The 18,718-nt window shown below is 30.6% G+C and overlaps 2 long non-coding RNA genes across 2 annotated transcripts; both read right to left on the bottom strand.

Moving 5' to 3' along the window:
- Positions 1-1,444: 1,444 nt before the first annotated feature.
- Positions 1,445-4,763, bottom strand: LOC143058982 (uncharacterized). The gene is made up of 2 exons (XR_012973315.1): positions 2,796-4,763; positions 1,445-2,045 (listed from the first exon to the last, which is right to left on the bottom strand). It is a non-coding gene; the product is annotated as an uncharacterized LOC143058982 (long non-coding RNA).
- A 5,554-nt stretch (positions 4,764-10,317) lies between these two features.
- On the bottom strand, positions 10,318-17,718 carry LOC143058981 (uncharacterized). The gene is made up of 6 exons (XR_012973314.1): positions 17,627-17,718; positions 17,009-17,080; positions 15,834-16,008; positions 13,630-13,842; positions 13,109-13,215; positions 10,318-10,864 (listed from the first exon to the last, which is right to left on the bottom strand). It is a non-coding gene; the product is annotated as an uncharacterized LOC143058981 (long non-coding RNA).
- Between the last annotated feature and the right edge of the window lie 1,000 nt (positions 17,719-18,718).

Genomic DNA, 18,718 nt, shown 5'->3' with positions numbered 1-18,718 from the left:
TTGAAATTGCATCCTTTTCGAATCTTTGCCAAATACGGTCATTTGGTCTATCAAAATGAACGTCAAGATGCGCTCTTTTCAGAAATGAAATTTTAAACTCGCTTTATTCTAATTGGAGGGTTTGGGATTATTTAGTGCAAACACATAAAATTTCTCAGATGTTACATATCAAAATCATAAAGCGTACATTTCAAATATCGAATTGACTTAAGTTGGATAGGGTCATTCAGCCTGAAATGTGAAAGGTTTCAGATGGTATCCTATTATTCTTTATTCTAAATAAATAATGAAAACAACACGTGTCTAATAAATGCTTTCGAAGCAAAAGCTCTTCTTGATTTACCTTCATCTAATGAGAATATTTGAAGCCAAAGGATGTAAAGTCGAAACAGTTGCAAAGCTTTATTATCACAAATTGCCAAATAATGTAGAATCTTACAATGTATAAAAAAAAGAAGATGTGGTATGAATGCCAATGAGACAACTGTCCACAAGAGACCAAAATGACACAGAAATTAACAACTATATGGTCCTTTTTCTAAATAGTAGTCTTTATTTGTATACTATGGTACCATACTAATCGTTATTTCTCGTGGATGAAGCACCCTATTATCATCTATTATATGACACCTGCATGTAACATATCATTATTCTCTATATTAAATTGTATACCACTCCTTTACACTATGTTCTTTACAGTTTAACACCCTTTGATTCTAAATTGTACATTTTTTCTATAAAGCAATTCATTATTACATATTTCTTATTGCAGCATCTCAATTTTTTGTATCTTCCATTTTATAGCAATTCGTTATTTTTCATTCCTGATATTGTATCATTTTCATTTTTTTTTGTATATGGTCGCACCCCATTATTCTCTATTCATTGTATTGTCGAACCCTATTATTTTCTATTCTCCATATTGTCGAGCCCTATTATTTACTATTCTGTGTATTGTCGCACCCCATTATTCTATAATGCAAACCTATTTAAACACTTACACTATGTCTTAAAACATTATTATTTACTGTAAATGTATGTATCTGTACTATCTTTCTCAAACAATAGAAATGTATAATCGGTTAAAGTTAGTTTGATAACTTCTCCATCGGAATTCAATGAGAGTTTCCGTATTTGCAATGGATGATGATGTCATGCAGGGTACATTGTATCAATAATAAATTCATGATTGTTTTTAATTGATTAATTATAAAAAAGAATATGTGGTTTGATTGCAAATGAGACAATATCCACAAGAGACCAAATGACACAGAAATGTATTATGCAGTTAATGCTTACATTTTTACGAATAAGCTTCCAATATTGCACAAACATGTAATAATAAAAGAAAAACGTATGAATTGCCTGTTTTCGAACTTAATAAATACATCTAAAAAAACATTGCTTTTATAAATCCTATATCAAGAATTTTTTTAACAAAATATAGTTTATCAGTTGTAATATATTCTAGATGGTACAATTAAATCGCATCACGTCAACACACACATTTGTTTAATGCATGCACGTTCTGACGTATTGGTCACTGAAAACAGCCTAATCGCCTTTTGCATTTTAAGACGGTAAATATTTTTGTTCAAGTTTCTTTTAGAACTTTTTAAACACAAGTTGGCTTACATTCTGCTTTGGTAATTAAAACCATTGACCCAAATACTTGAACAGCGGTATGGCTAATGCATATATATGTGATCTCAATTTACATTTTCGAATGTCCTCTGTTGAATATACTTATAATTACACAAGCTTGTCCGATTGTGTTATTAGTGTGTATAATAAATGTGTTGTGGTACTCATTCTTGCATTCTCATTATCTGTTATTTTTCCTTTAAATGTTTCATTTAAATTAATGAAAGTCATTGTAACCATTCTTTTGGTAAAAGTTTGAAATACGAGATAACTCCAGAATTGGGCTTCACCGCATGTACAATGTAATGTGTCGTTTAAAATCCATACGTTCTTCTTTCGTGCCATTCATTTTCAAGTTCAAGACGTGTAGTTGTGATCAATTATTTCCACTGCCGACATATCTATTAAATATAAATATAAATATTTAAAATATGAAGATTTGTATGATATTCAGGGAATAATCTCCATCACTGATAAATTGCATGTAAATTAACAAAATATAGGTCATCGTGTAGGCTTCCATATAGTTAATCAACAATCATAGGACATAAATATACGTTTTCCATTCACCTCAACTGTACACCTGTTCATAGCATCAACAAGCAATGTAAAAACTCATAAATTATACTTGGCTTATAATACACTCGTTATATTTTCTACCCTGTGTTCGCTTTTAAGGTAACGTTATTTGATGTCGCGTGTACGTTTGTTTTGCATACAATCGATGCCGTATGTTAAGAAAGAGTCTGTATATTTTAAAAGGTACATTAACACATGACTGTTTAAATAAATGTGTTCAATGGTGTCTTTTTGTTTACATGTCTGTGAATTTCAAGATGACAGGATTTACAATCAAACACATAGAAGACCTGATAAATCATCGTATAGAAAAAAATATGAAAGAGGGACGAAAGATACGAAATAAACATTACAATTCATACATAATAAATAAACAAACGACGCCATGGCTTACAAAGAACAAGACAAACGAAAGTCAGTACACAAAAATACACAAAATACAACATAGAAAAATGAAATTAAGGACTACGATTATGAATTATACGCATTGGTAAGACACTAGATATTTTTTGAATATCAAAAGTTTCTATTTTCACTAATTTGAACATGTACTTTAAATAAGCAGTACTTACAATGTAGGATATATTCAACAGATGGTTAATTTAAAAACTGTAAGTCCGGTACGTTTAGAAAAATCTTCGTATGAAAAATAAAGTGTCTTTTTTTTCAAAATACAGGTAACAGGATTCACGTAAACACTTGTTTGTATATTCATATAATTTAAAGAAAAAAATATGTACTGATTCTGTTTCGTCGTTGGATACTCTGTATTTAAGTTTTGTGTATACTATAATTTATTATTTTGTAGACAAGTGTTTGTGTAATGTGATATACTTTGTAAAGTCTAGTCTGCGGATAAAAAGCTGTTATGCAGTTGATCCACACTTACAATTATCACATGTGCGCGAAAAACAATAAGAAAAGAAAAGTGTGTTCAGTTTAACTGTAGACATAAGAAGATATGGTATGAGTGCTAGTAACACAAATCACCATCAAAGTTACAATTTGTAAAAAATATGTGTATATATAAAAAGAAACATATCTTCTTATTCAAAATCAATTTGAAATAACAATCATTTGGTTGTGCATATGTACTTTTAAACATGTTTGTGCTAGTTTCTATAACATGTTTTGATATGAGCGTCACTGATGAGTCTTATGTAGACGAAACGCGCGTCTGGCGTACTAAATTATAATCCTGGTACCTTTGATTACTATTTGAATTACTCACCTGTGAATACAAGAAGAGTTAATGACGTTCATGTTTGTAAAAACATATATACATTAATTTTACTCATGTCCTTAAGGAAAAAGGAAACATGATTATATTAAATTAATAAAACATAATTTTATGTTTGTTTAAAATCATTAAATTAACATGTGCAAATTTAAAAATATGTATAATCAAATATCAATAATTCATTAGATGACGTTCGTTGATTTGAAAACCATTTCGTAATGGAGTGTATATTTTGTTTGCAGGAAAATATTATTAAAAAAAAAGAAAGTGGATACAGGTTTTGTTTCAAATATGACATTATCAAATTAGTCAAACCAAACATTAAAAACGTATGACACAACTTGACATATAAAATTGATGTTAACTTGTAATTAAGTATCTAGAAAACATTTTAACTATAGTGTAACATGTTCATTGTCAATGCCCTCGAAATTAGATTTTCGAAAGAACAGAGATCTGCAGTTTATTTTATTTTTTATTATTGTTTCCTTTTTTAACTGGAAATTGATTCACTTGACTGTGTAGGTATACAAAGTAGCATATGCTTATTCGGTTGTACTATTAGGTTGGCTAGGTTGTTTTGTTCATTGATAACTCATATATGGTCTTGAAGTCATAAAACTTTCGACTTAATATTTATTTGTACTCATACTCCAAAATTAACCAATCAAAATGCTGGATTTTATGTTTGGAGCATGAATTTTGTGCTCCGAGCACTGAGCAAAGTTTTAAGCGTGAATAATGACTGCTCTCTATTATTCATAGACATCCGTTACCATTAGTATTGGTTTTTTCGTTGATTAAGTTGAAACTTAGGAACCCCGAATTTTAATGTTTAACGCACTACAATTTTCTATAGAAATGTATGCAGACTTACCATTTACAACGAATTAGATATCCACGAAAAGGCAAGGTTTCCTCTTTCCATGAAAATTGGTAAAAACAAAAGTGCATACATAAAGCTAGATACTAGTGTTAGTTAACATTTACATTTTTTAAAATTTAATGCGAATTAATAGTTATGAGATAATGTTGACCATATAGTTGCATAGCACAAGCAGTACATAACTATTACCCAATATTGAGTCATAGACAAACAACAAATGTTATCATCGTTAGCTAACGACAGATAAAATTATATAAATAATATATATATAATATATGCATTATATATTTAGGTCAATAATTCAAACACTTGATGCAAACATTATTTTAATATATTCATCCTAATATAGGGCCATTATACATTGTGGGTATGCATGTGACAAATTACTATTTACACAGATTGAATTTCATATCATCAAATAAAAAGATATAGCCAACCATATATGAATGATTCTTATTCATATTTCGCCTTCTGTCTCAAGTAATGAATTAGCTTTACTTCTCTATGAGGGGTGAAGCTTACATATAATATCTCTGTTTAAAGAAACAAACTATATAACCACCTATAGCTGGCCAGTGACCTTGACCCTAGTATATAAGCACCTGTTCCATAATAACTTGTCATTATTTTTCTAGAGGGTTGAAGTGAACACTTCACATAAGTTCTTTTTAGTGATTTTATTTTTTATCTTAAATTTGGCAGAAAGTTATTAAAGTTACATTAACTTGTCTACGATGTACGACAAGTTCTAATGTTATTTTGTTATTTACAAATAATAATTCCTCAATTGTATACGATGTATGACAATTGTTGATGGAAATGAATTTAAAAATTTCTTGTCTACGATGTATGACAAGTGTTCATGGAAATTAATAAAATATTTTATTGTCTACGATGTATGACAATTTTATATATTCATTAAGTTTTTTGCCTAATAGCACATTTGTTACTTAATTCATACTCCTGTTTGTTAAACAGGTAGATATTTAAAAGTATTTCTATTCATCTGATAAAGGTCGTGAGTACTTTTCACAATTTACACGTGTTTTACCTGCACAGGTACACATTTTTGTATTACAATGGCTGAATTTGTTTATGCAAATGTATTGTTTTTGCAAGATGTTTAGAATGATGTTTACACTTACAAGGGTGATGGTTATGATTTTCATCACCTCTGGAATGTTTTAGAAATTAAAGATGATAAATTTAATAGGAATACAAGAGGTATTTTGAATAAATCCTCTTCTTAAACAGTTATAAAACCTAGTAGTTTTATAATAGATCATAATGGCATGGCAATTGGAAATAATTGACAAAGCAACAGAACCTGTAAAAAGTAAGTTTTAAAATCTAGTGTTACTTGTATAACTTCAAAATCTACTTGATTTGTGATTGTTTCTAACGAAAGTGCTGTTGAGATTTAGATAGGCATGTATATTGATACATTTACTATTTATTATTAATGTATTAAAGAACCTGTATGAATCATGAGGTTTGAGACAGTTTCACTGCCTTCAACTCTAGCAGAGTTTGTAGAGAAACCTGCTGCTATATTTGAATTTTTGCCATTAGAGGCTTACTTTAATGAAGATTTAGTTCTAAATTTTGATCTTATCTACTGAATTGATACGGTGTATGTACCTCCTTTTGGAGTATGTGCCATGGCTGATGATAGTCCAGCCGGAGTTGAATTTGATACGTCTTTTGATCCTGCATTAAGGTCTTTTGATCCTGCATTAAGGTTTTCAGAAGCCTTTAAGGCTTCTTTTAGTGAGATTAATGGTCCATTATCTCATCCTGTTTGTTGAACAGTTTAATCATGATTTTGATAAAATCAGGAATATATAAAGTTCTTAGAGGAAATACTATCACACTGAGAACTGTGACAATCCTAGTGTGTCTAGGATAATTAAAAAATCGAAATGGCAATGCCTAGACAGGCCCACTCTGTGGTTTCAAAGATGCAGGAAACCCAGAGATACTTTATTAAGGGGTTGATCATCACCCCTATTGTTGAGTTGCTATTTCTTGTTGTAGGAATGAGCCATTGGATCTTGATAATACAAGGATTTTATTGTAAAATTATATTTGTTTGTTTTACCATGGTTTTCTGGTTAAACCCATAGGAGATGCTCAGAAATATTTAGATGATAAAACTTATTTGTAATTCTGTTGTGATAGTTGCTTTATCACATTTCTAGTTATGATTGCAAAAAGCAAACTTAGTGTTTATACAAAGATTCTTAGCAAATTATAGATTCCTTGGAAGAGGTTCCAGGTCTAGCAATTAATTTACTACCAGCTGTTATGGGAAAGGCAATATCAGTTTTTTAACTGCAGAGGCTCTGTTGGTCAACAGGGCGACTATACTACATGTAGTAGGCAATTCCCTTCATTGAGAGGGAGACGTTTCCAAAAAGGGAACAGAGAATCTCAAAGAGGTCACATTTCTCAACCAGTTGCTATATATACAGTAGATAACTTAAATATTATGATTTGGAAAATGTTACTAATGATCTATTGATATTAGATTTATTAAGAAATGGTTATAAAATTATTTTTAATGATGTACCACAAGGTTTATCCTTTTTGAATTAAATACATTTCACCTTTCATAAGGATGAATTAATTTCAGAAGTCCAAAAATTGATAGCTAAGAGAGCTATTTAAAAGGTTGATCGATCAATGGAAAATCAGTTTATTTCCTATATTTTCTTGGTTCCTAAGAAAGATTGGTCTTCAAGGCCTGTATCTATTTGAAAAATTAAAACAAACTAAGTTTGTGGCTTATCAGCATTTGGAGCAGGACCATTTATCTTTTGTTTAGATGTAATTCTTTAGAATAATTAGATAGAGCTAACATCTATAGATCTCACAGATGCATATTTAAGTATCATTTATGTTTATATCACAATTTCCTGATTTATGTGGAAAAGACATTGGTATGATATTTATGTTTTTTTGTTTTGGATTGGCTTCTGCATCAAGAGTTTTTACTAAGGTTTTAAAACCTGTCTATGTATTTATGAAATAATGTCACTTGAAGTATATACATGCTATAGTTTATACATTGATGATTATTTTATTATGGATCAGAGTTTAGATGATTGTATTGTGAATACAGAAGAAGTGGTGCAAATGCTTGATAAGCTGTGCTTCAGAAAAATTTTGAGAAGTTGGTACTCATTCCTTGGAAGCACATTATTTTCCTTTGTCTCATTATTGATACTGAGCTATTTAAGTTTTTTCTGACAGATGAGAAATGGTAAAATTATCTCCCTTGGGAAATTCTTTTTAAATAGAATTGTGTAACGGTATTATAGATGTTTTACATCATTTATTGGTCTTGTGATGAATGCTTTTAATGCAGTATCTGTGGCATGCATGGGAATGTTACATTGCAGAAACATGGCGAGAAATAATGTTGAAACACTGTATAGTTGTTACAGTGTTTATTATCATCAATAGGTGAAATTTTTTAACAATTTAAAATCAGAAATTAAAAATTTGATTTATAGACCCATCCAAATAAGTTTTTGGGTTGTACCAGATTCCTCTGACATAAGGATTTGGGATCCAAATTTGAAGAAAATGTTTCTGTTGGTAGACGGAGCTTCTTTAAGAGTATGCACTCATTTCATATAGATTTCATAGTATTGTTGGCTATAATATTCTTCTGGAGAAAAATTTTTAGTCACAGAGAGTTATACAATCAGAAGATACAATTTCAGTAGCTTTTATTATGCAATAGGAGGTGTAACCTCTTTGTCACTTAACATGCTTACTACAAATATTTCATTATTTGGGCTTGGTGTTCAAGAAAGAACATTTTTATCACAGCTCTTTATATTCCTGGTAAGAAAATTTTTGATGCTTATCATATGTCTAAAAAATTTACAGATTCAAAAGGATGTCAATTGATAGAAGATATATTTGTTTTGTTGTTATTACGTTTTCATTTTCAATCTGTAGATAATTACTTCGTTGTCTTTTGACCAACAAGCTCCTTTCAGAGATGTTTTTATTTTCATGATCAGAATTATGACCTTATATTTTCCCATCTTTTTCATTGTTGGGGATATTTATAAAGAAAATTATTAGTGATAAAGTTCAGAAGGCTCTTTTGATTATCCTTTTTGGCTTGCTCAGAGTTGGTTTTCTTTGCTAAGACCAATTTTAATTTATTTGCCAGTTAAACTGTTAAGCATAAAAATTAGTAACAATGTTACATACTGAAGATAATGTCTTTCCGTCAGGAAGAGACTTAATTTAACTGTATATTGTAAAAAATTAAAGTGAACCAACACCTGAAGGGTTGATTGTGCAGTAGGGTAAAAACGTGTGTATTATACTCAGAAATCACTTTAATATAAACAGGAGATTTCAGAATCATTTGTAAAATATATTTACACTTCATCTTGGAGACCATGCATCTATAATCAAGCATTATCAATATTTTTTTTTGAGAAATTTCATTATTTGGTGTGTTCAATTAGAGAACCAATTCCTTATCACCATCTAAAAAGGATGTTAGTCACGGATTATTGAAATTTTTGTAAAACACAAGCTTTTCATATTCAGCATGTTTAATGTGAATTTTTCTTGGTCTATGTTGAAACAGACTTTATCCTTTAAGAAATAGATTTTACTGAATTTGTTTGTTTACTACATGTATTTGTGGAAGGTTGCTTAAACCTGAATCTGCAATTGAAGAGTTAGATACTCTTTCACTTGGGAGATGAATTTAGCGCTATCTTTTTTAAGTTCTTAATATTCATTGGAGTATTTAACATTGAAACTGTCTTTTATACTTGTGTCTTTATTTGCCTTGACTACATCTGCCTTGAAGTACTATCTTTATCAGCTGTAGATTTACATTCTATGTCTTTCATTCAGAGACATGGCACTTTATTTTTTTTTCATATACATGAGTTTTTGAAAAATACTAGATCTGTTAGTTAGTTTACCTAATGAGGTGATCAAAGGTTTTGATAAACCAAAACTTTGTGTTGATTAAGACAATGATTTATCATGTTTTGTGTACAAAATAGGTGAGAGAATTCATCTAAGTCTTTTCGTAAAGTTTAGATAGTTAGAGAGAGTTCTAATTTTATCCGAGGTTTTAAGGTTAACTCATTTGGAGGAACCTCTTCATAAGTGCATTTAGCTTCAGGATGTTCTATTAAGGACATTATGGCAACAGTTTTGTCTGGACATATGGTAAAACTTTTTATAAGTTCTATAACAGGAAAGTAAATAATATCAGTACTAAAACACTTTTCTTCAGTTGTAGTTACTGGATGATCTTGTGATTTTTATCCTTTATTAAATGTTGGCATTTATATAAAAATTGTTTTTAGTTTGTGTCTACACTTTAAACAAGCTAATTCATTACTTGAGACCGAAGGCGAAATATGAATAAGAATGTTCCTTCATCCAAGCATATCTTGGATGTGCAGGATGAAGGTCATTCTTAGAATATGAGCCTGAGGCTCGAAAGTAATTAATTCCCACCCTAGGGATTATCAGTCAGACCCACCCTTTTCCACTGGGTTTTATATTTGGTCGACACAAACTTGCTTTAAATTATGACAAGTTATTATGGAACAGGTGCTTATATACTAGGGTCAAGGTCACTGGCCAGCTATAGGTGGTTATATAGTTTGTTTCTTTAAACAGAGATATTATATGTAAGCTTCACCCCTCATAGAGAAGTAAAGCTAATTCATTACTTTCGAGCCTCAGGCTCATATTCTAAGAATGACCTTCATCCTGCACATCCAAGATATGCTTGGATGAAGGAACAATGCATTCGTTAAGACATATCCACATGTTTTGAACCTATTTGGCTTCAAATATTTGGGACTGGTAATCTTATCATTCAAATATTTAATTTATTGTCTGGATAAATATCGACAAATAGATGTAGACACATTCCCCATTTTCATTCTCAATTTTATGTACATGTATTATCCTTTAGTGAATTTGGGAACACTCTAATACAAAATAAAAGATGATTTCTAGCCTATTTTATATCGACTAAATTTTCAAACAGTTAAAGATTTTGCATAGAGAATTTTTTTAACCCGAAATATGTTGATACATGTTATGTTTATCATTTGCATTTAGTGAAATTTAATTTTGTGTAGAAAAATTGGTATCGTTAATGTGATTTTATTTTGATCGATCAAAAATATAAACATTAAACAAATATGTCAGATAATGGATTTAAACCCTTTTTCCAATACGTTTATTCTTACCATCATAAAAAAATACACTATTGATTCCAGCTGTATCTGTGTGTACGACCTCTGTCATTGTAATTGGTGATACTGTGACCTTCAATATTTGAATACCATTTGAGCAATATATTGTGCTACCATACACATAAATGCCTATGTTTGTTCTGGTTTTATTCGTGCTGACAACTTTGATAGCATTTGTTCCATTGAGACCAGAGGATTCTAAATCCCCATTTTGGTATTCCATCCAGTACAAACGATTCTTATAAGCATCTGAAATAACAATGGTGGTCTTGGATTTATGTTTCAATTTCAGTTAGGTGAAAAGGGGAATTATAGGTAAAACGTTAGCAATCTTCTGTGTAAATGAAATGAGCACGTTTTTCGAGCAGATATGACAATATATGATGGTGACATTATTTTCTCACTGATAAAACCGGTCTTAACGGTTGTCATGTGTAGGTGTATTGATACTTCTGACGCCTTTACTTTATGGTCACTGTTGCTCATTAGTTTACGATAACACATTTGTCACAATATCTGTATAAGTACTTAGACAAAAAAAAAACTGAGATTTAATTCAGATTTGATAGTTGAATATTTCAGTATGGTTTTACATGGCATTCATGTCGTTATTATATTGAAATATAATAAACACACATATTTCTTCACATTTTACAAACAATTAATTGCACTGTTTATTGGTAATGTCATGTAATACATTACACAATGATATAACTACACACATAGTACTAGTTATACGTATAATGATTATGAAATTGTTGACTAACAGCTTAAATGTCGAGTTCAACAATGATTTTGAATATAGTTTCGCAGTAAATACAGAAACAACTATAGTTTCTCGAATAGAATGTTGCGACAAAGGTTGAAATTGATCTTTTTTTCTGGGAATCAACCCCAGTCTTACATCATTAAAAACTGCAAGGAAGTTGCGTCTACAGATAATACTCAAAATTTATTAGTTATTAGTCTCTGGTTTAAATGAACAAGTGTTTACACGTTAATTTAGGATTTCTATTGAATGATACTTCAAAACTGAACTGAAATAATAACTACATATCTACATAATTACTGTCAGTTCTACCGAAAATAGGAATATCCTAAATGAGATTTAAAGCATATTGCATTGCCTGATAGTTAAGATTCAAAGAGTTGTACATCGATAGGAACTTTGTAATATATTAGTATGCTATAGATGACTTTTGGCTATTTCTCGCTTTTTTATACTATCATTGTCATTTTGACCCTCTCAATTTTATGGAAAATACTCTTGTTAGAGAATAGAAACTTGATTAATAGCTCAACTGTTATTGTTTAACATTAGTTGCTCCCAATTCATACTGAACTCTGAGAAAAATTCAAAACGGAAAGTCCCTAATCAAATGGAAATGTACTTTCAAACGACATCATGGTACTAGGGTTAGGCGTATTTTCGTCACCTTCCATAAACGTAAATTAATTTCAGTTATCAAACGAATGGTAACATAACACCTCTATACTCTTTTTTCGTTACATGTTCATAATACATTGTTATATATTCTTTTCGAGGTTTTACTAAATCCAAGGATCATAACTTGAACTTGGACCGTAACTTGTTGAGTTACAACTTTATACCAATTATCAAATCAATATCTTCAAGAGTGAAAAAAGTGTGGAAAACTGATTATTTTTGTGATTTTTTTGAAGTCAAAGGACCATAACTCCGCACACAATTAAATTAAGTAATAAAAAAACTGAAAAATTTCTTTAAAAAACCCTACTTATAACAGTAGCCGAACTATAAATTCTCCAATTGGTCTGGATATTTCATAAAATATATATATTTACCTAATCATCACTTTAAATACTTTTCACATTTGCTCTTACTGCTTTAGTTTATGAGATATAAGCCAAAAGCTACATTTGACCCTTATCTTCTTGTTTTAGCAACAGTGGTCTACAGTGGTCATGTTTATTGATAGTTGTTGATTAAGTTTCAGAGAAGATTTTTAATGTAAACAAATATAATGAACAAATTGTGTTAAATTGTTTTTAAAGGTCAATAACTTCTTTAGAGATCAATTGACTATTTTGGTAATTTTCACTTTTTTGTAGAACTTACAATGTACTTTGCTAAAGATTGTTGCTGTTTGCGATTTATCTTGATCTTCAAAACTATCAAGATAATAACCAAAAACAGGATAATTTCTTTTGAATTAACATATACATGTGGCAGCAACCCAACATCTTGTCTATACATTTCAGGTCTGATAAACAGACGACGATGACGACAGATGACCGACGACAACGGACGCCAAGTGATGGCATGAGCTCACATGGGAACCTTCGGGCCCTGTGAGCTTAACAATGATGACAGAAAGTTTTTAAACTTAGTCATCTATATCTACACACAATTTCACAGTTCACTTTTAAAATCGAGGTTATCGGTCATCGGAACCACACATGTTATACCCATGTCGTCTTATTCTTTTAACACAACCCATTGCATGTACATACCTATACCCAAACCAGTTACATCTACCGACTCTTTGACTGTCTGCTTTTCACCACTAGTTAATCTATATCTTTTAATTTTGTTTGTCTTTGTACTATAATACAGCCAGCTGCAATTACATAGTAAAAAGGAAAGAAAGAGTGATGAATGAATAATGTTAGTTGACATCAAATTGGATGTTGACATATTCCTTAAAAGGAACATGTTGTCGCTCGGCTTCCATCACATGGACTCATTTAATTCTTTTACAAAAAATGTTTATTTCGTCGATTTATTTCCATTTTATTTGTCATCATAAAGTTAATATCACGTGGGTACCTCATTCAAATTCAAATCGTCACTCCAAACACGAGTATAGCGAACACTTTGTGATGTATAATTACCGTTATACGGTGCCAGATGAGCAACACCTCCAAAAAAAATAAACAATCGTCCCTTTAGTAGTATTGTTTTGTGAAGACTTCTCGTGTAAAAAATGTATGTCAATATCTGGAAAAGGATAGTTTTTGCTGTTAATACATACCTGTTCACATAATCTAATGTAATAGCATAAAGTTGATCATCTTGAAGAATTGATATCTTATTTGTTCCATCAAAATCGCATCTATATATCTTTTGTTGGTATATTTCTGTCCAATACACATGATTCAATAACGGGTCAATAACCAGAGCTATTGGTTCCCTGGCAGCTGCTACGAATTTTGTGCTATAAGCTGTTTCTGATGGATAACGAAATCTATGAAAAGTAAATAATATTTTTGTATAAAAATAGATATAATCCGTGCGTTTGAAGCGCTTTTCGTGATTTCCTTCTTGAAATACCGCAAGTTATTGCCAAAAAAAAAACAACATACAACACAAGCGCCTGTATACGGAGTTTATATATTTCCCAATCGGTACGATATTCCCGGTCGTGTATTTTCTTCATAGAGGGTTGCTGCTCACAAGGAATATATTAAACCAAGAGTTACAAATGATGTTGTTGAAATCATCCGTTTGTAAATTTCACGAACGATATCATGAGTTGGTTGAAAGTAATGATGTATTCAGTTCACAGATAATAGCGGATATTTTCTTAATATCGTAACTACATGTACAACCTCGATCCCTTTGCACGAATGTGACCTACGAAATTCGACTGTTCGCAGGGTTTGTAATAAAATCAGCAACACAACGAGTGCCATATCATGCACATGTAGAACAGGATCTGCTTACCCTTCCGAAGCAACTGACATCACCCCCATGATTTCGGTGGGGTTAGTGTTGTTTATTGTTTTGTTTTGTGTACTATTGTTTGTCTGTTTGTCTTTGTCTTTTATAGCCATGCATGTCGTAGTCAGTTTATTATTTTTATGAGTTTGGATGTCCCTCTGGTATCATTCGCCCATCAGAGCTGAGAATATTGAACAAAACCATGACCAATTCACCAAGACATAGTGGTAAGCAAGAAAAATGAAACCAAGGTGTGTTGCTCCCATGTAAACAATACATATGAGGATAGGTTACATGGATAATGCAAAAAAAAAATTATCAACTAAACATAACAATATGAATGGACACTTGTTTTTTCTACATTATCAGTATTTTGAGGATATAATATCGTCGTACAAAAATGTATCTTTCATAGATATGTTAACTTCTCTTTTTTATTTAATTTTTGTTTCATATTTGAAAATCCCATATAACACCTTAAACTATATATATGGAGGAACTATATTGATAGAATGAACAGCAACAACTTTTAAATATCAATGTATGTACTTATATTTAAAAGTTGTTGCTGTTCATTCTATCAATATAGTTCCTCCAAATATCTTACGATTTCACCGATTTATTTTGTTTTAATATAAGACCATTGGTTTCATTCATTGACGATCACTACAAGATATTTTATTATTAAAATCAGTTGAAGAGGAATTCACTGAAAATAACGGAGCATATCACAACACTGTAATGTCATACAGAAGTTACTATTTATATGTACAAACATTCTTGCTGCGCACGCATACGGCTGATATTTCTATCATTTGATACGAATTTTCAGGATTTTTGTGTCGTATCATTATTTTCTTGATAGAGAGATAGATATTTTATTCTCATAAAACCATGCAAGTATAAAGGTTACAGAGACGTTAAAAAATAATATACATAAACAAGGAGTCACAAGCTTACGTTAAGATTATCCCTTCGTAAGGTTTAAGTTTTGTTTCCGTAATCAAGATCATGGAATATCTGTTTTACTGATGATAACATATACAAGTGTGTTAATAATGTCGTATCTATGGTCGCGTCCAAGTTTACCGAATTTACTGAACGAGTTAGCCTTATACAACATACATATGCATATCGTCTGTTTATATGGTTCATAAGTGTTTCTCGTTTTTCATATTTTATATAGATAAGACCGTTTGTTTTCCCGTTTGAATGGTTTTGCACTTGTAATTTTTGGGGTACTTTATAGATTACTGTTCGGCGTGATCCTAGGCTCTTCGTTGAAGCTCGTACCTTGACCTATAATGTATATATAAAAAGAAGATGTGGAATGATTGCCAATGAGAAAAAATTTCCACAAGAGACCAAAATGACAAAGAAATTAACAACTATAGGTAACCGTACGGCCTATACTGTTTTACTTGGGTGGAGAGTTGTCTAATTGGCACTTATACAATATCTTTTTATATCCATATATCAATTTCAAGATTACAAGAAAATGTTTTAATTGATTACCTTAGAATGTCGTTTTTATTATGCCTTGGGAAAAACACATATCCAGTTTTATAATCATAGTCTAACGAATATATATTACTCTGTAGATTCGATAATAAAGTTGATACTACTCCATTAAGCAAGTTTCTTTCTTTGATTGAACCATTAATTGAAAAGATTATCTTGTTTTGAAGCCCTGATATTAAATAAAAAAAAAAAACGTTTCATTAAAATTCTACTCGGCTTTTTCTTTTTCTACATTTTATTTCACTAGAAATGCAGTACTAGAAGAAAGTTTTGGCTGTGGTGGCTGTATTTTTGTAGTATTAACGTGCCTCTTGAACGATTTACTTACAAATGCCGCTAAACGAGCAAAACAAAGAACACCAACTAACAATGGCACGTTAATTCAGAAAAAAAAAACAATTTATATAGCAAGACACTTGATGAGTGAGGTTGGTAGATGGTATATAAATAGTGTTAAAAGATTTTGTGTCGACCTTACAAAATGAATAAAACAAATATTGTATAGTCATAAACATCGTCGCTTCATATCATAACTTTGACCAACACGAACATGACGATATCATAGAAAAATGTCAGCTTCATTTAAACATTTATGAAATGTATTACAGATTCGATTGATCAATCTAATATTTCTCGCGCATAATTCATCGTGTGGTAAGCATCAACTGTAGCTAGAGTTTGGTTGTTTACTAATTTTATCAACTAGTTTGTGCTGATATTAACATCAAGAGTTGTCGTCACGTTAAATGTCTGAATGACAACACAAACATGAAAAATTATAAAGTATCAGACGAATCTTACCATATAACAACAATTGTTTGTAGGAAAAATACGATCGTATTTAAGGTACATATGATCACCTTTCAATTATATACCAATTTCATTTATCATTTGTCGTAAAGAGAATTGGGTTATCCTTTTGTTCCTTTAATTTAAAACTGTTACGTGAATGTCTATTTTAAAACACATATGTGCCTTATTTGGTTTTCTCGTTTGAATGGTTTTACACTAGTAATTTTTGGGCCCTGTATAGCTTGCTGTTCGGTGTGAACAAAGGCTCCATGTTGAAGGCCGTACCTTGACCTATAATGGTTTAATCTTATTAATTGTTACTTGAATGAATAGTAGTCTCATTGGCACTAATACCACATCTTCTAATATCTACTTACCTCTACTGATGAAGCAAAGAAAGATAAGCAGCTCAATAGAAACAAAAACACTATATTTCATCACGATGTTATCTGCAAAATATAAAGAATCTATTGTTAATAATTCAAAGTAAAAAAACAATCCTTAATGCAAATTGTTATAACATGTATAATATATTGAAAATTAAAACTTTTTAAATGGTGATCAATCAAATCGTTTATTTTTCATCGGGCATTCTCTGTTTTTTTTTATTCAGGCTGTGTTGAGCTACTTTTCTGTTTGATAAATGTCTTAGTACAAATTTCAACACACATAGACACGGACTAGTTTGTAGCAATAGCCTATACCTTATTGGTCAAAGTGCGATCCGCAACACGAAGCCTACTCTTACATCGAATAGCAAGCTATAAAGGGCCCCAAAATTGACTACAGGAAACCCTTTAGACACTTGTGAATCACATCAACAAACGACAATCGCTAAACATCAGTTTTCTGACTTAGAACAGATACAAAAAAAAACCTTCACCGTTACCTGAAACAATAATGTTACATCACAATTTAACAAGGAAAACTATAAAACAGTATATTTTACGAAAATATGATGTGTTAGTAACGCGATTATTACTAGTATCACTTACCCTGAGATGTACTATAAAATAAATTGCAAAAGTATAATATATTTCAAATCAAGAATCCTATTGACAAGCAAGGTAAATAATTAAATGCAAATATAAATTGTTGTTACAAAATTCTTCCGTATCAAATTCCAGTTTGTTGACAGGATGACCTTTCAGTAAATATTATTCTTCTTTTGTGTAAAAACTGGGTTTGACGTTCCGCATCCTTTGTAATACTTAAAGTTTTTTTTAAATATCTCGCTACGAGTGTATTTTGTTTACATTTAAAACAAGTAATGAATACACGAAAAGTGTTCAACGATAGAGACATGGATACTAAGAATTGTAACAAATAAATTATCCTAAACTATGTACCTTTAATACAGACAATTTTCATATTATTGCTTTTAACCATGTCATTTGTACTGTTCAACCTTTGTATTTTAATTCAAGTAAAAGAATGTGATATGCTTACACTATAATGTTGTTGAGTTTGTAAAAAAAATGTATAATCAAACATATTTAGAAAAACTTACCAACTATATCACCTAGTAAGTTAATAAATGATTTTCCATATCGATATGACTGATATCACTCTGTACAGTAACAAGTAGTTTCTCATAAAAACTATACTTGATACGGTCGACGCACTTCAGAAACATGATACAACGAAAATATAAACAATAAGGTATCATGTCTTATATGAAAGAATTAGCCAATTTACATGTATTCATTAAATATTTCACGTCTACATAAGTAAATATTTTTTAAGATTGATTATCAATGAGACAATTATCAGTTAGAGATAAAACAAAACGGAGACGAAAGCAATTGCATGTGTACGGTATGCAAAAATGAGAAATACATATATGTACATTCAGCTCTAAAAGATTCCGACATAAAAATATAAAATAATTCGAATGAGACAAATAACACTATAATTTAGGTATTGCAACCAACGAAAAAAAAATGATGCCAGCTATGAAGAGAAGACAAATTTGGACATTCACTTAAAGATTAGAATAGGTACAACATTTGTGTCAGCGCTCGACCTTTTCCCAGCTGTTTTAAAAACATAACATCAAAAAAATTTAAACACTGGTAATACATTGC

The sequence above is a fragment of the Mytilus galloprovincialis genome, chromosome 14 (assembly GCF_965363235.1).
Source record: "Mytilus galloprovincialis chromosome 14, xbMytGall1.hap1.1, whole genome shotgun sequence".
Taxonomy (NCBI): Eukaryota; Metazoa; Mollusca; class Bivalvia; order Mytilida; family Mytilidae; genus Mytilus; species Mytilus galloprovincialis.
Note: the sequence above shows the minus strand (reverse complement) of the source record. Positions and strands in the feature narration are given on the sequence as shown.